Source organism: Lissotriton vulgaris, chromosome 9 (genome assembly GCF_964263255.1).
Source record: "Lissotriton vulgaris chromosome 9, aLisVul1.2, whole genome shotgun sequence".
Taxonomy (NCBI): domain Eukaryota; kingdom Metazoa; phylum Chordata; class Amphibia; order Caudata; family Salamandridae; genus Lissotriton; species Lissotriton vulgaris.
Window position 1 is genome coordinate 1,220,746,544 of NC_141697.1, and position 23,904 is coordinate 1,220,770,447.

The following is a 23,904-nucleotide window of genomic DNA, read 5'->3' on the forward strand; positions in this document are numbered from 1 at the left end:
TTTCTAAGGGTGGGGGTAGTTCGCGAAGTAGCGCTATGCGAAGCTACTCGAAGTGCACTTCGCACTACGCGAACTTCACGTAGCACTACGCGGGCTGCGTAGTAGCATGTTCGCACTGTGCAAGATGCGTTTTCAATGATTGCACAGTGCAGACAAGCATCCGTCACTGTGCAATCATTGAAAACGGCATCTTGCACAGTGCGAGCTGTAGTTTTCTGCTGCTCGAGTAGATTATTACTCGAGCTGCAGCTTTCTCAACGCGAACTGGTAGTTTCTCATTGAGAGCGGTCGCAAGCATGCGCAACCACTCACAATTAGAAACCTTACCTCCCCACGTTGAGAATCTCACCGGGATGTCAATTTACTTGCTCGTGGTCGCGAACATGACTTTCAGTACCGCGAACAAGCAAAAAATGAGCTCTGCACTACGCTACGCTGCACTACGCGTGTTCGCGCTGTGCTACGTGCAGCTCGAGTAGTGCGAAGTTGCGCAAACTTCGCAAACTCCGCGAGCGTAGCGTAGTGCTTCGCCCAGGCCTACTGTTTTCTTCACCTCTCAGCCCTTCTCCTGTCTCGCACCCCCTCCCATTTTTCTTCCTCAGCAGAGCTGAAGGCAACAGTCTAGACTCTAGAACAAGAGCAAGGTACCCACATATAGGGAAAAAAGAGGGGGTACAAGCAAGGTAAGGAATTTCTCCCGATGGAATTGTGAGAACACTACAGTTGTGCATCTAGGACACAATGAGTGGAAGGGGATTTATTGGTGGTTATGAAGATCAGTCTATTAAACAGTTATTACAAGTGCTATGAGCCACAGCTGTGTCTTAATTAGGGTTCCCGGTTTTATGGAATTACTTTTTTTGTATTTTCCATCTGCATTTATCCATATTTAATTTTTGCTATTTTTTTTTCTGTATTTATCCATATTTATTTCGGGTTTTGTGGAAAAATTAAGCTGAAACTAGTATAGATCAACATTTATTTAACTGATAAATGTGCACTCATGCTTAAAAGCCTGAGAGGTTTTAATGATGAAAACCCACAGATGATTAATCAAAGCACTTACATGAAAATCTACACATACTTAGTATCAACCATGTACATATCTACTACTGTTTAAGCCGTTTTACTAATAGTCCTTTCTTTTTCTAACGCCCTTGCCTGTCAATCTGCACGGCCATTTCCTTGGCACATATGACTGGCAGCATTTACAATCACTCAAAAAATAATCCAATTTCCGTTTTTATCCACATGTAAAAATAAATACAGGCAGGAAAATCAATGGGTTTCTGTCTGTATTCATCTGTAAAGATCAGTAAAAACAGAAACAGGGAGCCTTAGTTTTAATATAGCGCTCTAGTCCACTGACTACCCATCAAGCCACCTTTACCATCTCTTTCCTGCAATCAATGGAATAGGGTGGTTAACACTGGATTACACATAAAGTATTATTGTTGCAGATCCAAACAAATCTAAATTCAAGCACTAAAAGAAGTGGATTCATCAATGCCCGTCCAAGATTTCTTTGGTGCTATGTGGCCGACACCGGCAGCCTGAGCATGCGGCTGTTTTTGCGCCCCCCCCTGTTTCTGAAAGTTAAACATATAGTTTCGTATTATGTGGCATGTAAGGGCTTAATACCTGAAAACGGATAATAAACACAAAGTTATCACAAAGAGCGGGACTAAAAAGATGTCTTACTGTAGGTGCCAAAACTCCTTAAATTGTGCTAGGGTTCTGTTCTCCTACTGTTGTCTTTGGGTTGTCCTTAGGTTGTCCTTGGGTGGTCCTTGGGTTGTCCTTGAGTTGTACTAGGGTTGTCCTTGGGTTGTACTAGGGTTGTATTAGGGTTGTTCTTGGGTGGTCCTTGTGTGGTCATTGGGTTGTCCTTGGGTTGTACTAGGGTTGTCCTTGGGTTGTCCTTGGGTTGTACTAGGGTTGTCCTTGGGCTGTCCTTGGGTTGTCCTTGGGTGGTCCTTGGGCTGTCCTTGGGTTGTACTAGGGTTGTCTTTGGGTTGTCCTTGGGTTGTACTAGGGTTGTCCTTGGGTGGTCCTTGGGTTGTACTAGGGTTGTCCTTGGGTTGTATTAGGGTTATCATTGGGTTGTCCTTGTGTGGTCCTTGGGTTGTCCTTGGGTTGTACTAGGGTTGTCCTTGGGTTGTCCTTGGGTGGTCCTTGGGTTGTCCTTGGGTTATACTAGGGTTGTCCTTGGGTTTTCCTTGGGTTGTACTAGGGTTGTCCTTTGGTTGTCGTTGTGTGGGCCTTGGGTTGTACTAGGGTTGTCCTAGGGTTGTCCTAGTGTTGTCCTTGGGTTGTCCTAGTGTTGTCCTAGGGTTGTCCTAGTGTTGTCCTAGTGTTGTCCTTGGGTTGTCCTTGGGTTGTCCTAGGGTGGTCCTTGGGTTGTCCTAGTGTTGTCCTAGGGTTGTCCTAGTGTTCTCCTAGTGTTGTCCTTGGGTTGTCCTTGGGTGTCCTAGGGTGGTCCTTGGGTTGTCCTAGTGGTGTACTAGTGTTGTCCTTGAGTTGTCCTTGGGTTGTCCTAGTGTCGTCCTTGGGTTGTCCTAGGGTTGTCCTAGTGTTGTACTAGTGTTGTCCTAGGGTTGTCTTTGGGTTGTCCTAGTGTTGTCCTAGGGTTGTCCTAGTGTTGTCCTTGTGTGGTCCTTGGGTTGTACTAGGGTTGTCCTAGTGTTGTCCTTGGGTTGTCCTAGTGTTGTCCTAGGGTTGTCCTAGTGTTGTCCTAGTGTTGTCCTTGGGTTATCCTTGGGTTGTCCATGGGTTGTCCTAGGGTGGTCTTTGGGTTGTCCTAGTGTTGTCCTAGTTTTGTCCTTGGGTTGTCCTTGAGTTGTCCTAGGGTGGTCCTTGGGCTGTCCTTGGGTTGTCCTAGTGGTGTACTAGTGTTGTCCTTGTGTTGCCCTTGGGTTGTCCTAGTGTTGTCCTTGGGTTGTCCTAGGGTTGTCCTAGTGTTGTCCTTGGGTTGTCCTTGGGTTGTCCTAGTGTTGTCCTAGGGTTGTCCTTGTGTTGTCCTAGGGTTGTCCTTGGGTTGTCCTAGGGTTGTCCTTGGGTGGTCCTTGGGTTGTCCTAGTGTTGTCCTAGGGTTGTCCTTGGATTGTCCTTGGGTTGTCCTTGGGTTGTCCTAGGATTGTCCTTGGGTGGTCCTTGGGTTGTCCCAGGGTTGTCATTGGGTTGTCCTCGGGTTGTCCTAGTGTTGTCCCTGGGTTGTCCTTTGGTTGTCCTTGGGTTGTCATAGGGTTGTCCTTGGGTTGTCCTTGGGTTGTCCTGGTGGTGTCCTAGTGTTGTCCTTGGGTTGTCCTAGGATTGTCATTGGGTTGTCCTAGTGGTGTCCTAGTGTTGTCCTAGAGTTGTCCTAGTTTTGTCCTAGTGTTGTCCCTGGGTTGTCCTTGGGTTGTCCTAGGGTTGTCCTAGTGTTGTCCTTGGGTTGTCCTAGGGTTGTCCTTGGGTTGTCCTGGTGGTGCCCTAGGGTTGTCCTAGGGTTGTCATTGGGTTGTCCTTGGGTTGTCCTAGTGTTGTCGCTGGGTTTTCCTAGGGTTGCCCTAGGGTTGACCTAGGGTTGTCCTTGGGTTGTCCTAGTGTTGCCCTTATGTTGTCCTAGGGTTGTCCTTGGGTTGTCCTAGTGTTGTCCTTGAGTTGTCCTGAGTTGTCATAGTGTTGTCCTTGGGTTGTCCTAAGGTTGTCATTGGGTTGTCCTCGGGTTGTACTAGTGTTGTCCCTGGGTTGTCCTTGGGTTGTCCTAGGGTTCTCCTAGTGGTGTCCTTGGGTTGTCCTAGGGTTGTCCTTGGGTTGTCCTTGGGTTGTCCTCGGGTTGTCTTAGTGATGCCCCTGGTTTGTCCTAGTTTTGTCCTTGGGTTGTCCTTGGGTTGTCCTTGGGTTTCCCTGGGTTGTCCTTGGGTTGTCCTAGGGTTGTCCTTGGGTTGTCCTAGTGATGCCCTTGGTTTGTCCTAGTTTTGTCCTTGGGTTGTCCTTGGGTTGTCCTTGGGTTGTCCCTGGGCTGTCCTTGGGTTGTCCTAGGGTTGTCCTTGGGTTGTCCTAGCGATGCCCTTGGTTTGTCCTAGTTTTGTCCTTGGGTTGTCCTTGGGTTGTCCCAGGGTTGTCCTTGGGTTGTCCTTGGGTTGTCCTAGGGTTGTCCTTTGGGTTCTCCGGAGCCGATTCACAGAACTAACTTAAGACAAAATCCTAAACGTACTACTTTTGGTATTCACAGAAGGCATTTAGTAGTAGTAAAGTTAGGATTTTGTCTTAAGTTTGACTTAAGACAAACTTAAGACAAACTTAAGACAGACTTAAGACAGATTTAAGACAGATTTAAGACAAACTTAAGACAGACTTAAGACAAACTTAGGACAGACTTAAGACAAACTTAAGACAGACTTAAGACAAACTTAAGACAAAATCCTAACTTTACTACTACTAAATGCCTTCTGTGAATACCAAAAGTAGTAAGTTTAGGATTTTGTCTTAAGTTAGTTCTGTGAATCGGGCCCTCTGTGCTGCAAAGCACAGAGGGACATAACTCAGTCGACCAAGGACTGCATGGGGCAACAGGACTCTACCCTGGCGCTTATGGGGATCAGGCACCCCTCTTTTGGATCACTGTGAGTTAAATCAAGAAGTATGAAACTGGGGTGCAGGGGTAAGGTGTGGGGTGCCTGCATCATGACATATACGTGGCAGACTCTACCCGAGCCTTACTGGCCCACCAAAGGAAATTGTGACTGTCTTGTTGACATGACTGGCCCTCTTCCAGCCCCTCTGGCCTGCTAGAAGCGCCGGCCATGAGGGAAAGCACCCGATTTGCGTGTTTGCACGGTATGATATTTGCACTGTAACAAATCACGTGATTGCATGGGAAAAACAAAGAGTTAGAGCTGTTTGGATCTTGTGACGTCAGAGATTGTCATGCTAAGAATCTCAGGAATGCCCCTGGAATACTGACTGATCTGTGGATGGAAGACTGGAATGAAGGGCATGTGGCTTTAAATGGAGCCCGCCATCACCAGAGAGCACGAGATGGCTCCAGACCTCGCGTAGACCTCATGGTCATCACAGAGTGGTCACGCGGAGCCGCAGGAAGTCGCCGGCTGCATCCTCATCACGGGGTAAGAGATAGAGCCATGAGACAACATGAGGAAGCTCTTCTTCAGGAGAGTACAGTAAACGGTCGGTAGTATACAATAGATTGAAAACACACAGTAAATCACATCCACAGAGCCGAGTTATTCAGAGTCCAATAAGTCGGAACTCCAGTTTATTATACTGTTCTTGTTGATAGCAACGCAGTTGCTCAATACTCATAAACTGGTACTAATATGTACAGTTATTTACATTATTTGGTGCTCAGGGTAGGGTAATGGGAAAAGGACTGCTTGTGAACATTGTGGAGTTGTGAGGGTAGTGGACATGGACAGGGTGGTGTGACATATATTATCCATCACATTTGATCCGGCCTTACACATAGGTCAGTTGTTCCACATATATTACATAGCTTTACATGGACACTGTTAATAATATACAATTGTCCTCGCTTGTAATCAGGCAGGTAGTTGTCGACGTTTCGACCTGAAAGTGGTGGACTGTTGCGCTTGCCCCGAAGTCGCGAGAGCAACGCATCTGATTACTTATACACAAATCCAAGGGGGGGAAGGGGTTGGAAAAATCGGGCTAAATTGTGCCTTGTAAAGCACAACTTTCATATAAAGTTGCCCAAAAACCTCAGGTCAATTACATGTTCAAGCAGTTGAATGAATGAATGAATGAATGAATGAATGATACAACTTGTATAGTGCACAGCTATTCAGAGAGTGTCTTGGTGCTGAACAGACAGGAAAAGAATAACAGCTCTCATTCTCAATGTAGAGTAAACAGAAAAGTTTTCACAGCTTTTTGAAATAGAAATTACTGCCATCAAGAGCACCATCGCGGCTCTGCCATCAGGTACCATCGAGGGACTGCCATCAGGAGCGCCACCGAGACACTGCCATCAGGAGCGCCACCGAGACACTGCCATCAGGAGCGCCATCGAGGGACTGTCATCAGAAGAGCCATCGAGGGACTGTCATCAGAAGAGCCACAAAGGAACTGCCATGAGGAGCGCCATCGAGGCACTGCCCTCAGGAGAACAATCAAGGCACTGCCCTCAGGTGAGCCATCGAGGGACTGCCATCAGGATCCCCATCGAGGGACTGCCATCAGGAGCACCATCACCGGATTGCCATCAGGTACCATTGAGGGACTGCCACCATCGACGGACTGCCATAAGGAGCGCCACCGAGGGACTGCCATCAGGTAAATCATTGTGGGACTGCCATCTGGAGCGCCATCGAGGTCTGCCATCAGGAGCGCCATCGAGGGACTGCCATCAGGAGCGCCATCGAGGGACTGCCATCATGAGCCCCATCCAGGGACTGCCAACAGGAGCTCCATTGAGGGACTGCCATCAGGGGCGCCATCGAGGGACTGCCATCAGGAGCGCCATCGATGGACTGCCCTCAGGAGCACCATTGAGGGACTGACATCAGGAGTGCCATCGCGGGAGTGCCCTCAGGAGTGCCACCGGGGGCTGCCATCAGGAGCGGCATTGAGGGAATGCCATCAGGAGCACCATCAGGGGCTGCCATCAGGATCCCCATCTAGGGATTGCCATTAGGAGAACCACCGCAAGACTGCCATCAGGTGCCATCAAGGGACTGCCACCATCGATGGACTGCCATCAGGAGTGCAACCAAGGGACTGCCATCAGGTGAGTCATTGAGGGACTGCCATCAGGAGCGCAACCGAGGGACTGCCATCAGGTGAGTCATTGAGGGACTGCCATCAGGAGCGCCATCAAAGGACTGCCATCGAGCCATCAATGGACTGCCATCATGAGCTCCATCGAGGGACTGCCATCAGGAGCTCCATCGAGGGACTGCCATCAGGGGCGCCATCAAGGGACTGCCATCAGGAGTGCCACTGACCAACTGCCATCAGGAGCGCCATCAAAGGACTGCCATCAGGAGTGCCATTGAGGGACTGCCATCAGGACATCATCACGGGACTGCCATCAGATACCATTGAGGAACTGCCGCCATCGAGGGACTTCCATCAGGAGTGCCACTGACCAACTGCCATCAGGAGCGCCATCAAGAGACTGCCATCAGGAGCACCATCGAGGGACTGCCATCAGGAACGCTATTGAGAGACTGCCATCAGGACCGCCATCAAGGGACTGCCATCAGGAGCTCCATCGAGGGACTTTCATCTAGAGAGCCATTGATGGACTGCCATCAGGAGCGCCATCGAGGGACTGCCATCAGGAGAGCCATTGATGGACTGCCATCAGGACCTCCATCAACGGACTGCCATCAGGAGCGCCATCCATGGACTGCCATCAGGAGCAAAACACACAAGGTGATGGACGAAATGTTGCACATTGGCAAAATGTTCACCCCCAGTCACAGATCTGGGTTTAATCCATCGTTATTTTGCTCATCACGCCACCCCAGTTCAGACATGGCCATATGCAAATCAGTCTTGACCCTGTGCCTCATGGGAACAGTCCAGTCCGAATTGCCAAGCCATGTCTTCCCTGGACCGGAATCAAGCATCCTAGGACCGGTTTCTGGCTATCAGACGTCATCAGCCAGGATAGCTTGACTCCAGTGGTGCAGTGAGCACGGGACCCACGTCTGGGCATACCCTTCCCACATAGGGCAAACAGCAAAACACACAAGATGATGGACGGAATGTTGCACATTGGCAAAACATTCACCCCCAGCCACAGATTTGGGATTAAACCATTGTTATTTTGCTCACCACGCCACCCCAGTTCAGACGTGGCCATATGCAAATCAGTCTTGACCCTGTGCCTCATGGGAACAGTCAAGCCCAAACTGCCAAGCCATGTCTTCCCTGGACCGGAATCAAGCATCCTAGGACCGGTTTCTGGCTATCAGCCGTCATCAGCCGTCATCAGCCGGATAGCTTGACTTCAGTGGCGTACTGAGCACGGGACCCACGTCTGGGCCTCAAGGGACTGCCATCAGGAGAGCCATTGAAGGACTGTGTAGTAAATGTCCTCTCCACTGTTCTTCTCTGGATAGACTGTACTATGATATCTGTGACATCATAGAATGCCTGGGTGTCTCTCTGGCTGACAGTGCCTCTCTCAAACTTACTGTGGCAGTTGGTCATCTCAGGCTGAGCTGTTAACAACTGGCTCCTGGTGGGGTTTTACTTCTAATCTTGACCTGTCTATCTGACTTGGAAGGAACTTGCAATAAAGGATCTTAACTTACACAGTGGACTGTGCATCCTTCATTTACCACAATTTGGCGACGTTTGAAGAGATGAACCTACGTGTGAACTAAGGACAAGGGTCAACTAAGGAACTAAGCAACTATAAGGAAAGGAACCTAAACTTCAAATTGAAACTAAAAGGTAACGCCCAGCTGACCCCACCAGTGTCCTTTTCAACTTGGACAAGCTGCACCCTGGGCGTTTGTGTTGTGAGAGAGCTAACTGCCATCTTGCTGTCATGTGGAGACTATCTGTCTCCTTTTACTTCTAATCTTGACCTGTCTATCTGACTTGGAAGGAACTTGCAATAAAGGATCTTAACTTACAAAGTGGACTGTGCATCCTTCATTTACCACAGACTGCCATCAGGAGCGCCATTGAGGTCTGCCATAAGGAGCGCCATCGAGGGACTGTCATCAGAAGAGCCATCAAGGGACTGCCATCAGGAGCGCCACAAAGGAACTGCCATGAGGAGCGCCATCGAGGCAATGCCCTCAGGTGAGCCATCGAGGGACTGCCATCAGAATCCCCATCGAGGGTCTGCCATCAGGATCCCCATCGAGGGACTGCCATCAGGAGCACCATCACCGGATTGCCATCAGGTACCATTGAGGGACTGCCACCATCGACGGACTGCCATAAGGAGTGCCACCGAGGGACTGCCATCAGGAGCGCCATCAAGAGACTGCCATCAGGAGCACCATCGAGCGACTGCCATCAGGAACGCTATTGAGAGACTGCCATCAGGACCGCCATCAAGGGACTGCCATCAGGAGCTCCATCGAGGGACTTTCATCTGGAGAGCCATTGATGGACTGCCATCAGGACCTCCATCAACGGACTGCCATCAGGAGCGCCATCGAGGGACTGCGATCAGGAGAGCCATTGATGGACTGCCATCAGGACCTCCATCAACGGACTGCCATCAGGAGCGCCATCCATGGACTGCCATCAGGAGCAAAACACACAAGGTGATGGACGAAATGTTGCACATTGGCAAAATGTTCACCCCCAGTCACAGATCTGGGTTTAATCCATCGTTATTTTGCTCATCACGCCACCCCAGTTCAGACATGGCCATATGCAAATCAGTCTTGACCCTGTGCCTCATGGGAACAGTCCAGCCCGAATTGCCAAGCCATGTCCTCCCTGGACCGGAATCAAGCATCCTAGGACCGGTTTCTGGCTATCAGCCGTCATCACCCGGGATAGCTTGACTCCAGTGGCGCAGTGAGCACGGGACCCACGTCTGGGCATACCCTTCCCACATAGGGCAAACAGCAAAACACACAAGGTGATGGACGGAATGTTGCACATTGGCAAAACATTCACCCCCAGCCACAGATTTGGGATTAAACCATTGTTATTTTGCTCACCACGCCACCCCAGTTCAGACGTGGCCATATGCCAATCAGTCTTGACCCTGTGCCTCATGGGAACAGTCAAGCCCAAACTGCCAAGCCATGTCTTCCCTGGACCGGAATCAAGCATCCTAGGACCGGTTTCTGGCTATCAGCCGTCATCAGCCGTCATCAGCCGGATAGCTTGACTCCAGTGGCGTACTGAGCACGGGACCCACGTCTGGGCATCAAGGGACTGCCATCAGGAGAGCCATTGATGGACTGTGTAGTAAATGTCCTCTCCACTGTTCTTCTCTGGATAGACTGTACTATGATATCTGTGACATCATAGAATGCCTGGGTGTCTCTCTGGCTGACAGTGCCTCTCTCTAACTTACTGTGGCAGTTGGTCATCTCAGGCTGAGCTGTTAACAACTGGCTCCTGGTGGGGTTTTACTTCTAATCTTGACCTGTCTATCTGACTTGGAAGGAACTTGCAATAAAGGATCTTAACTTACACAGTGGACTGTGCATCCTTCATTTACCACAATTTGGCGACGTTTGAAGAGAATGAACCTACGTGTGAACTAAGGAAAAGGGTCAACTAAGGAACTAAGCAACTATAAGGAAAGGAACCTAAACTTCAAATTGAAACTAAAAGGTAACGCCCAGCTGACCCCACCAGTGTCCTTTTCAACTTGGACAGCCTGCACCCTGGGCGTTTGTGTTGTGAGAGAGCTAACTGCCATCTTGCTGTCATGTGGAGACTATCTTTCTCCTTTTACTTCTAATCTTGACCTGTCTATCTGACTTGGAAGGAACTTGCAATAAAGGATCTTAACTTACAAAGTGGACTGTGCATCCTTCATTTACCACAGACTGCCATCAGGAGCGCCATTGAGGTCTGCCATAAGGAGCGCCATTGAGGGACTGTCATCAGAAGAGCCATCAAGGGACTGCCATCAGGAGCGCCACAAAGGAACTGCCATGAGGAGCGCCATCGAGGCACTGCCCTCAGGTGAGCCATCGAGGGACTGCCATCAGGATCCCCATCGAGGGTCTGCCATCAGGATCCCCATCGAGGGACTGCCATCAGGAGCAGCATCACCGGATTGCCATCAGGTACCATTGAGGGACTGCCACCATCGACGGACTGCCATAAGGAGTGCCACCGAGGGACTGCCATCTGGAGCGCCATTAAGGGACTGCCCTCAGGAGCGCCATCGAGGCACTGCCCTCAGGAGAAAAATCAAGGCACTGCCCTCAGGTGAGCCATCAATGTACTGCCATCATGAGCCCCATCCAGGGACTGCCATCAGGAGCTCTATCGAGGGACTGCCATCAGGGGAGCCATCGAGGGACTGCCATCAGGAGCCCCATCCATGGACTGCTATCAGGAGCGCCATCGATGGACTGCCCTCAGGAGCACCATTGAGGGACTGACATCAGGAGTGCCATCGAGGGAGTGCCCTCAGGAGTGCCACCGGGGGATGTCATCAGGAGCGCCATTGAGGGAATGCCATCAGGAGCACCATCTAGGGATTGCCATTAGGAGCACCATCGCCAGACTGCCATCAGGTACCATCAAGGGACTGCCACCATCAACGGACTGCCATCAGGAGCGCAACCAAGGGACTGCCATCAGGTGAGTCATTGAGGGACTGCCATCAGGAGCGCAACCAAGGGACTGCCATCAGGTGAGTCAGTGAGGGACTGCCATCAGGAGCGCCATCAAAGGACTGCCATCAGGAGTGCCATCGATGGACTGCCATCAGGAGAGCCATCAATGGACTGCAATCATGAGCTCCATCGAGGGACTGCCATCAGGAGCTCCATCGAGGGACTGCCATCAGGAGTGCCACTGACCAACTGCCATCGGGAGCGCCATCAAAGGACTGCCATCAGTAGTGCCACTGACCAACTGCCATCAGGAGCGCCATCAAAGGACTGCCATCAGGAGTGCCATTGAGGGACTGCCATCAGGACATCATCACAGGACTGCCATCAGATACCATTGAGGAACTGCCGCCATCGAGGGACTTCCATCAGGAGTGCCACTGACCAACTGCCATCAGGAGCGTCATCAAGGAACTGCCATCAGGAGCAGCATCAAGAGACTGCCATCAGGAGCACCATCATGGGACTGCCATCAGGAACGCTATTGAGAGACTGCCATCAGGACCGCCATCAAGGGACTGCCATCAGGAGAGCCATCAATGGACTGCTATCAGGAAAGCCATTGATGGACTACCATCAGGATCCCCATCGAGGGACTGCCATCAGGAGCAGCATCACCGGATTGCCATCAGGTACCATTGAGGGACTGCCACCATCGACGGACTGCCATAAGGAGTGCCACCGAGGGACTGCCATCTGGAGCGCCATTAAGGGACTGCCCTCAGGAGCGCCATCGAGGCACTGCCCTCAGGAGAAAAATCAAGGCACTGCCCTCAGGTGAGCCATCAATGGACTGCCATCATGAGCCCCATCCAGGGACTGCCATCAGGAGCTCTATCGAGGGACTGCCATCAGGGGAGCCATCGAGGGACTGCCATCAGGAGCCCCATCCATGGACTGCTATCAGGAGCGCCATCGATGGACTGCCCTCAGGAGCACCATTGAGGGACTGACATCAGGAGTGCCATCGAGGGAGTGCCCTCAGGAGTGCCACCGGGGGATGTCATCAGGAGCGCCATTGAGGGAATGCCATCAGGAGCACCATCTAGGGATTGCCATTAGGAGCACCATCGCCAGACTGCCATCAGGTACCATCAAGGGACTGCCACCATCAACGGACTGCCATCAGGAGCGCAACCAAGGGACTGCCATCAGGTGAGTCATTGAGGGACTGCCATCAGGAGCGCAACCAAGGGACTGCCATCAGGTGAGTCAGTGAGGGACTGCCATCAGGAGCGCCATCAAAGGACTGCCATCAGGAGTGCCATCGATGGACTGCCATCAGGAGAGCCATCAATGGACTGCAATCATGAGCTCCATCGAGGGACTGCCATCAGGAGCTCCATCGAGGGACTGCCATCAGGAGTGCCACTGACCAACTGCCATCGGGAGCGCCATCAAAGGACTGCCATCAGTAGTGCCACTGACCAACTGCCATCAGGAGCGCCATCAAAGGACTGCCATCAGGAGTGCCATTGAGGGACTGCCATCAGGACATCATCACAGGACTGCCATCAGATACCATTGAGGAACTGCCGCCATCGAGGGACTTCCATCAGGAGTGCCACTGACCAACTGCCATCAGGAGCGTCATCAAGGAACTGCCATCAGGAGCAGCATCAAGAGACTGCCATCAGGAGCACCATCATGGGACTGCCATCAGGAACGCTATTGAGAGACTGCCATCAGGACCGCCATCAAGGGACTGCCATCAGGAGAGCCATCAATGGACTGCTATCAGGAAAGCCATTGATGGACTACCATCAGGAGCGCCATCGAGGGACTGCCATCAGGAGAGCCATTGATGGACTGCCATCAGGAGCGCCATCGAGGGACTGCCATCAGGAGCAAAACACACAAGGTGATGGACGGAATGTTGCACATTGGCAAAATGTTCACCCCCAGTCACAGATCTGGGTTTAATCCATCGTTATTTTGCTCATCACGCCACCCTGTTCAGACATGGCCATATGCAAATCAGTCTTGACCCTGTTCCTCATGGGAACAGTCCAGCCCGAATTGCCAAGCCATGTCTTCCCTGGACCGAAATCAAGCATCCTAGGACCGGTTTCTGGCTATCAGCCGCCATCAGCCGTCATCAGCCGGATAGCTTGACTCCAGTGGCGTACTGAGCACGGGACCCACGTCTGGGCATCAAGGGACTGCCATCAGGAGAGCCATTGATGGACTGTGTAGTAAATGTCCTCTCCACTGTTCTTCTCTGGATAGACTGTACTATGATATCTGTGACATCATAGAATGCCTGGGTGTCCCTCTGGCTGACAGTGCCTCTCTCTAACTTACTGTGGCAGTTGGTCATCTCAGGCTGAGCTGTCAACAACTGGCTCCTGGTGGGGTTTTACTTCTAATCTTGACCTGTCTATCTGACTTGGAAGGAACTTGCAATAAAGGATCTTAACTTACAAAGTGGACTGTGCATCCTTCATTTACCACAGACTGCCATCAGGAGCGCCATTGAGGTCTGCCATAAGGAGAGCCATTGATGGACTGCCATCAGGAGGGCAATCGAGGGACTGCCATCAGGAGCACCATTGAGGGACGGACATTAGGAGTGCCATCAAGGGACTGCCATCAGGAGCCCCCATCCAGGGACTGCCATCAGGAGCGCCATAGGGGGACTGCCATCAGGAGCCCCATCCAGGGATTGCCATCAGGAGCGCCATCGATGGACTGCGATCAGGAGCCCCATCCAGGGATTGCCATCAGGAACCCCATCAATGGACTGTCATCAGGAGTGCCATCGAGGGACTGCCATCAGGAGCGCCATCGAGGGACTGCCATCAGGAGCGCCATCAGCAGACTTCCATCAGGAGTGCCATCGAGGGACTGCCATCAGGAGAGCCATCGATGGACTGCCATCAGGAGACCCATTGAGGGACTACTGTCAGGAGCGCCATCGATGGACTGCCATTAGGAGCGCCATCGAGGAACTGCCATCAGGAGCACCATAGGCAGACTTTCATCAGGATAGCCATTCAGGGAGTGCCATCAGGAGCGCCATTCAGGGACTGCCATCAGCAGACCCATCAACAGATTGCCATCACGGGCGCCAGAGAGGGAATGCCATCAGGAGTGCCATCAGCAGATTGTCATCAGCATAGCCTTTCAGGGAGTGCCATCAGGAGCGCTATTGTGGGACTGCCATCAGCAGAGCCATCGAGGGACTGCCATCAGGAGCGTCATTGAGGGACTGCCATCAGGAGTTCCATAGAGGGAATGTCATCAGGAGACCCATCCAGGCACTGCCATCAGGAGCGCCACAGAGGGCATGTCATCAGGAGACCCGTCCAGGGAATGCCATCAGGAGTGCCATCGGCAGACTTCCATCAGGGTGCCATTCAGGGAGTGCCATCAGGAGCGCCATTGAGGACGTGCCATCAGTAGAGCCATCGTCGAACTGCCATCATGAGCGCCATTGAGGGACTGCCATTAAGAGCACCATTGTGGGACTGCCATTAGGAGTACCATCGCGGGACTGTCATCAGGAGCGCCATCAGCAGACTGTCATCAGGATAGCCATTCAGGGAGCGCCATCAGGATCGCCATTTTGGGACTGCCATCAGCAGAGTCATCGAGGGACTGCCATCAGGAGATCCATTGAGGGACTGCCGTTAGGAGCACCATCAAGAGACTGCCACCAGCGACGGATGCCATCAGGAGCGCCACCGAGGGACTGCCATCAGGAGAGTCATTGAGAGACTGCCATCAGAAGCACTATTGAGGGACTGCCATCAGGAGCGCCATGGGCAGACTGTCATCAGGATAGCCATTCAGGAAGTGCCATCAGGTAAATCACTGTGAGACTGCCATCGAGGGACTGCCATCAGGAGCACCACCGAGGGATTGTCATCAGGAGTGCCATCGGCAGACTGTCATTAGGATAGCCATTCAGGGAGTGCCATCAGGATCGCCATTTTGGGACTGCCATCAGCAGAGTCATCGAGGGACTGCCATCAGGAGATCCATTGAGGGACTGCCATTAGGAGCACCATCAAGAGACTGCCACCAGCGACGGATGCCATCAGGAGCGCCACCGAGGGACTGCCATCAGGAGAGTCATTGAGAGACTGCCATCAGAAGCACTATTGAGGAACTGCCATCAGGAGCGCCATGGGCAGACTGTCATCAGGATAGCCATTCAGGAAGTGCCATCAGGTAAATCACTGTGAGACTGCCATCGAGGGACTGCCATCAGGAGCACCACCGAGGGATTGCCATCAGGAGTGCCATCGGCAGACTGTCATTAGGATAGCCATTCAGGAAGTGCCATCAGGAGAGCCACAGAGGGAATGTCATCAGGAGACCCATCCAGGGACTGCCATTAGGAGTGCAATCGGCAGACTGCCATTATGATAGCCCCTATGCCAAGAATCCCCTGCAATATGCCAGCCACAGTAGTTTGCCATGGGTGGGTCATATGCCAAGAACCCCCTCCAATATGCCAGCCTCAGTAGTTTGCCATGGGTGGGTCATATGCCAAGAACCCCCTGCAATATGCCAGACACATAGTTTGCCACGGTTATGACCCTATGCCAAGAATCCCCTCCAATATGCCAGCCACAGTAGTTTGCCACAGTTAGGACCCTTGCCAAGAAGTATTACTTCCAGTAAGCCAACATAACACTCACGCACACACGTACGCAAACACGGACACACACGCACACATGCAAGTGTACACACACACTCTTGCTCACTTACTCACACATTCCAATTCACCTCTACTCCCTCACTTCTCACTCACACTCAGTCTCACTCATTCTCACTTATCACACTCACTCATTCTTTCTCTCGGACTCATTATTTCTCTCACTCACAATCAGAGAAGTTTTAAATCAGTGAAAAAGTGGGAAATTGACCAGGGCCCCTGCCTTGAAAGGGGCCTCCTGGGAAATACATTATTTCTTCTGTGTCACCTCTATTTCTCTATCTCAGTATCTTCCCCTCTCTCTGCCTACCTCTACCTGATATTCTGTCGCTCTTTACCCAGTGTCATATACACACTTTGAGACACCAGCCAAGATACACGTGTGCTGTTTTTGTGTGACCCCAGTAATGAAAATTGAATGTAAAATTCAATATTGTTTGGCGTTGTGTTGGCTTGAGTTAGCAGGAAATGGATAATAACATTCAAATTTGTTCTGAACAGGGGGCCCCAAAAGATGTCTTTCTGCAGCCCCATAAACCCTTAAGAGTGCACTGCTCACTCTCATCTCACAGTCTTACTTTCGACCAGTATCACCTATTCTCACTTGCTGATTCTCACACCGTTCACTCAGTCTCACTCACTCCACTTACACACACACACACACATGCACGCGTGCACCCTCACACACCTGGTGCTGTCTCACACACACCCATGACTTATATTACCCCCTCACCCCTTCTCTGGTAATATAGGAAATTACACTCTGCAAACCTGTGTATATGTACTATATATATCCTGTGACAAGATTGGCAAGATCCACGCAGCAGCAAGAACGTACACAAGACGCCGATAGAAGAACAGAGCCTGCGCACTCCCGTCCTCCTCTTTTGCAGCTCTGCATCTGGGTTGGATAATGCAGTCTCAGAACGGATTGCCATTGGCCGCCAAACCCATCGAGGAAGTTGGGCTACTGGATTCTGCAGCTGTTGTCAAGGGAGCTCTGTCTAAAACAATTTGAGGCAGATTTGCAAGAAACTGATGCATCTCTGCGTTAGAGCAGAGATGCGTCATATCCCTGCGCCTGCGTGCAAAACCCTTGCGCCACCATGGATGCGTTGTATTTACAATACGGCAGACCATGCTGCAAGGTTTGACAGATGCATCTGTTGGTGCAAAAGTCACGCATTGCTGAAGTCGTGTCGCAAGCACAACACAACTCCAGCAATGCATGGGGAGGCCTATAGTTATTGTGCTGCGTCACTCCACGCAGGCGTAATGTTTGAATGCAGTGGCGTCCTAGAAGTGGCTCAGTGAAATCTTGTAGATTTCACTGCTTCACTTCTACGAGGCTTTCCTGTGTGGGAAAGCCCCCCCTGCATAGATTGTAACTGGCGCAGGTATAATGTGGCACAGGACTTTACAATGTGACGCAAATCCCTAGATGTGTCACGTTGTAAATGGGCCGCAATGTGGCACATTGCTTACGCCGCTGCATCACAGAAAGTGACGCAACGGCGGTGCAAAAGCGACGCAAGGGGCTTGTAAATCTGTCCCTTAGTTTTTATGTCTGAAAACAGATGGGATGTTGCCCCTTTCAGAATCACTCGCTAGCACCAACAGGACCCGTGTGGAGTTTTTTGCAACCTTGGACAGGTATGGGGCAGGCCCCCATTACTACAGGGGGTGGGGCCCAGCCTTTAGGTGGCCCTCATTCATCCCATGGCCTACGAATAGCTGTGAGCATGGAGTCTCAGGGGCCCCTCGCCACATTCTGCCAAGGGCCCCATCATTACCACTGGGTGTCAATAAATCCCCTCTGGTGGTGCAATAGTAACTCAGACATGACCCCCTGCTGCCTAGTTCAGGTGTAGGAAATGTAACTCTTAACTAGGGCTCCCGGTTTTATGGTATTTATTTTTTTAACATTTCCGTCTGTATTTATCCACTTTTTTTTGCCTTCTTATCGGTATTTATCCACATTTATTTTGTGTTTTGTGAATATATGGAGTCTTAAAATTGTATATTTCCACATGTATTGAACTGATTAACATGCACTCATACTATGCTGCCTGTCGTGTTTTAGCAAATTAAGAAGCCAAATGTAGTAAAGCACTACACGTACAGGAAAATCAGCATTATAGTACAACCATATGTTAGCATACACCTGCATTTAGGGAAATCTCAACCTGTTTTTACCTGCCCATGCTGTCTATCTGCTCAGCTGTTGTCATGGAAATTACGAAAAACAGCATGGAGAGTCACCGAAAAGAAGCACAGGTTTCCATACTTTTCCGCTTTTAAAAATAAATACAGACAAGAAACACATTGTTTTCTGTCTGTATTTATCTGTAAAAATCAGTAAAAACGGAAAACTGGGAGCCTTACTCTTAACTAACCTTCTCCTTGGGTTGTTGCCAGGGCCGGACTGGGAACCGAAACCGGCCCTGGCAAACTGCTCGGCCGGCCCCCCTAGGGGGAGGGGAGGGTGCGGCCAGGCTGTTTGCTTGTGCCGGTTTCGGCTGATTTTGTTACAGGGGGGGCGATATTGCCAGCCCCCGGTGCCGACAAATGCTCTTCCGGGGCCCAAGATTGGCCCCCACCCTTGCGGCCTACAGGGAAAATGCCCGGTGCCCGCTACCGCCAGTCTGGTCCGGGTTGTTGTATTTATTTATTTATTTATAAAGTTTTATGTGTGGCACGTGCCCCTTTTCATCCAATCACAACCCTCCCCCAGCTGTGTTGAGATACTGACGTCTGGCCCTAGAATCCACGCTCGGCGGCACCACCCTCAGCGCCACAGCCACCCCCCACCCACCACGGAAACCTGGCTTCTGCTCAACATTTACCTTTCACACGCGTTTTAAGCAATCTCCCTTGAGTTGCGCCTCACAAAGTGACACTACTACCAATATTTGCTCACAATTAATATGTACAATGTTGACTACTGCAAGCAAATTAAACTATAGCAGTGAAGGTGGGGACATTTCCTATGAGAAAATGTATAAAATTGCATTTATTAGTGACTTTTTAGTCAGTTCTTTTTAACTTACCACAAGTTCTAAAACTTCTTAAAGACTTTTTGGAGAGGGGCTATGCTCCATAAATGTTGACCAACGTTGATGTACACTGCAACTGATTGTTTCTTCAAAATTAAACATTGAACGTTAAAGACCTTTCAATGATGAAAAGGTCTCCCTTTCAGGTGCTCAGAGACACACTTATGTATGTAAACATGTGTGTACTTGTGTTGTGCACAAGTAGATGGGAGGAAGGGGGTGCAAATCCTCTTTGGGGACAGATTGTCCTGTGATGTCCAGTGCTGGGGATGTAGGAGTTGTTAGCCCTTGTAATTTGTTTATAGGCGGCAGCTGCTGTTTGGAATCTGAGGCACACATTTATTTACTAGGGCCTGATGCTTTTCAGTAGAAACACTCTCACCACACAAAAGGTCTCACTTTGAGTGCTGGTGTTGTTACGCAGGAAGTACCTTTAACCAGTGAGCAATCCTAATCAACACCACACCTGTAACAAGAGCAATAATCCATATCAGTAACAGAATTCCAGCAATCCAAAGGTAGATATTCCGTCACACCTCAAAGTTTCGGTCTCACGGGAAGGCCTTCATCAGGATCTCATTAATCTGTTTACATACAGCAATAAATGGTAGCCATTTAAAGAACCCGATATGTGGTACTGAATCCAAAGATCACAAAGCTTTATTCCATAAGTTCATCTGACCTATTCTTGGAAATTCAGGAGCAGTCATGAGCCAGCCACACCTATTCACAGAAAAACCTATGTGGAGGTAGCCATTACTGTTGCCAAACAGAGGTATAGTACTTTTTTGTTTCTCTACCTCAGATTACAATAGTATGAGCATAGCCCATTAAACAACATAGTTCTGAATATTAGAAGCAAGGATATTCTCAGACACCTCACTTTTATTAAAATATGTAAAAGTGACCAACGACCAGAAGACTGACTTTACCACAGGGTAATCTTTTCTCCTGGTGAGATTCGTTTACCTGCCTACCAATTGATGCCTACTGTGCCATTGCCATGCAAAGCTACTATGTTTTCCCAGATGATGCCACCAGCAGCAGTAAATTGAAAGTGAAAAAACACAAACTTACAGTTCTGATAGTTTGGAAATATTCTCTGGTCCCTCCACTGATCTTTTATTGAATGCCTTTGTAAACTACAACAGGCGCCTCCAGCGTGCAGAAGAGCGCCTTAGGTGCAACAAAAAGGAGGTGATAGGTGCAGCAATACCAGGGTGGTGCCCCCGGGTCATTTAGGTACTCAAGTGGGTGTTGTGAAAAGAATGGATAAACTCTGGATAGGGTCAAGGTGGTCGATGCTGGCGATGGACTGACAGATGGAATCTCACTTATGCACCTACCAGCACTGAGGTGCATAAGGCCTTGAAGAGTCGCGGACATCCGTAAAGTCATAGTCATAAGGCCCGCAGAAGAGGTACATCTTTGGGCCTTCTGTGCTTCAGGCCCTCAGTGTAGGTGAAGCCATGAGACAGAGTCACTTGTTTCTGTATGGCCAGGTGGCAGGGAGGAATTGGTAAGTTGTAACAATGACTCAACACTTCAGTTGGACGCTCACCATCAGCAGGTGGTTCTTCGGTCACTTTCCACCTCTGCCACCTTGCTGCACGTATTCCTTATTTATTGCTGGACCTCAGACAGGGTCTGTCGTGACGGAGAGGTTGGGATCGGACAGTGTGGGCGACTGACAGTAGGGCATTAGGACCCTGTGGGTCCTCAGGCAGAGTGACCAGGTCACCGGACACCAGATCCGGTGACGAGTCAGGAAGGGGACAGACAATGACCAGGACAGGGACGTGGACGGACGTGGGGACGAGCAGCTGCATGATGTAAGAATAAAGAAACGCTAAACTAACCTGCGTCCTGTGTGTGGTGTACATCCCTGCGCACAGCATGAACACGACAACTGGCGATGAGGGAAAGTGACGAACGACGCGTGGATCACAGAGCGGAAAATAGATGGCTGGAGACACAACAGGAGCCCACCCTGGAAGTGCAGGAGACAAAAAGAAAGAATGCCCATTGAGCAGCGACGTGGGAGCACACCCCGACTATCACCGGTGAAGACGAGCGTGGATGCGTTAAGCGCTGGGAAACAGGGGAGTGTGTTGAAGAGGCTGGCGCGAGCCGTCGCGAGCGTATCCAGAGTCTCGGCGGCCATATTGGAATGGGGCGAGTTGAGATAACAGCACTGAGAACAGCAGTGGCGGCCATCTTATGGACAGGCAATGCGATTGTGACCGCGAAACTGCGCAAAAACGGCGGCGGCTATTTTGGATGAGGAAAGAAGGACAAAAACAACGGAGCGGCCATTTTAAGGCCAAATAACGTCGGAAAGGAAGAAAATGAAAAGAAAATAAAGGCAAACTAAGGAGACAAAATAAGGACGGAAAGAACAAAGATCTGGAGCTCGCTAGCTGGAGAGGAGAGCCAGAGAAGTGACAGGGCAGCTGCTGGTTACCGCAGTTTGAACTCAGCCAGCAAAGGACAGTTGTGGCAAGGGGTGTAGCTGCTACAAGAAGACTTTTTATGATAAACATTTATGAATGGGACATTCAAGAAAAGAGCAGAGGGAAACAGCTGAGCAGACATTTCAAAGCCAGGCAAAGGGCAAATAAGAAGAATAGCATAAGACAAGGTGAATTAAAGAGAACGCGAATAATAAAAAAGGAATAGAGAAGAAAAGACAGAAAGAAAACGAAAATAAGAATGGAAAAGGTCTGAAAAGAGAAAGAAAATAAAATAAAAGTTTGAGTGAAGAATAAAGGATAAATAAAGAGCAAAAGGGCACACAAGTGGAAAAAGAGCAATAAGGCAAAGGAAGAAGATGGTGCAATAAGAAAAGAGAAAACCAAAGAATAATGAGTGAAAAAAAAAGAAAAGAGGAGAAAGGACATAAAGATAAAGAACAAAGAGAAAAAGAGACAAGGAAGAAATATATATATATACAAGAAAGAAGCAAAAGCGAGTGGAAGAAGCCAGAGAAGGCTAAATAAAAGACGATAAAGGAAAGAGGAAGAGAAATAACAAAGAAAAGAAGAAAAAAAAAAGAAAGAGAAGTAAAATAACGAGGAAAGAAGGGACAAAGATAACCAAAGAAAAAGAAAGAAAAAAGGAGAACACGAAAGAAAAGAAAACAAAAGGAAAGACATAAATATAAGAATAAGTCGCAGGAAGGATGCAAATATAACAAAACAAGGAAATAAGAAGAAAAAGACTAGGAAAGCCCAGAAGAGGTCGAATAAGAATTTTGTAAAAAATAAAGAAAAGAAGGATGGACAAATAAGAAAGAAGTAAAAATAAAGGAAAAGCTAGAGATAAGGCCAAATAGAGGACAGAAAAGAGAAATAACAAAGAAAAGAGGGACCAAGACCAGAAAAGAGAAATAACAAAGAAAAGAGGGACCAAGACCCACCAAGAAAAAGGAAAGAGGAAAATACAGAAGAGAGAAATAACAAAGAAAGGAGGGACAAAGATCACCAAAGAAGCAGGAAAGAGAAAAGGAGAACATAGAAGAAAAGATAACGAAAGGAAAGACACAAAGGAAATAAAATGAAAAAAAAAGAGTAACGCGACAGGACTTTGGCGCAGGAGAAACAGCAGCAAAAGGGAAAGGACAAAGACATATAATGAGCAGAGCGGACAGGCGCCACCAAGGAAGATCAAGGCAAGAGACACCGCATGGCCAGGACCAAAGGTGGTGAGACAGAAAGAAACAAGATCGATATTCAGACAACCGGTTCTCCAAAGATTCACTGGCGGTGACGAAAGTGAAAGGATCGATGACAACGGCTGTCTCCGACCGACAACGAATAACAAGGAGAAGATAGCGTTTCAAGAAGCTAAAGGCGGATGAAGAAGAAATGGCAGCGGCAACTGCAGCCACATGGATGGAGGAAGATAGAGGACAAGGAAGCGATGGAGACACTAGATCACGAAGGACATTCAGTAAATAACAGAGACTTATTGAAGAGATGTAGAGTGACAAGTTCTCTCTCTCTCTCTCTCTCTCTCTCTCTCTCTCTCTCTCTCTCTCTCTCTCTCTCTCGTTCTTTCACCTTCATCAATATAACTGTGAATGAGGACTATGATAAATGTGTCACAAACATTTGTTTGCAACAAAGGGGGAGATGTTGTGACGGAGAGGTTGGGATCGGACAGTGTGGGCGACTGACAGTAGGGCATTAGGACCCTGTGGGTCCTCAGGCAGAGTGACCAGGTCACCGGACACCAGATCCGGTGACGAGACAGGAAGGGGACAGACAATGACCAGGACAGGGACGTGGACGGACGTGGGGACGAGCAGCTGCATGATGTAAGAATAAAGAAACGCTAAACTAACCTGCGTCCTGTGTGTGGTGTACATCCCTGCGCACAGCATGAACACGACAGGGTCGGCCTTGGCTGTTCCTGGTTTTAGACTGGATCCCTTTAGGAGTCTTTACCTGTACGTAAAGCCTTCCTTCCAGCAACTTTTGCAGCCCATTTACAACTAGCTGAGTAGACTTGTTGGGGGACTGTACTACTGAATATCGAGGCTAGGAATAACAAGACACTCATTTTGTGAGCACAATTTCGAGGGACAAAATAGCAAAAAGTAAGCTCGTACAGGTAATTATAGATTTGCTTTGCTTAACTCTGCATCGATGAACGTTAAAGATCTATATAGCGTCAAAGTATATGGAATTAGGCAGAGAAAATCTATTCATACCTTTTGATATCTTGTCCTTCGATATTGTGCCATCAAGGTTGAGCCCTCAATTTTCCGGGGGGCCACCTTATCGGGCCCCTTAGTCTAGATCTGTTTCTCCCACTCCGCAGTCCTTAGATTTGCTTCCAATATATCAGCATATCATCTTTAAAGTCTTTGCAA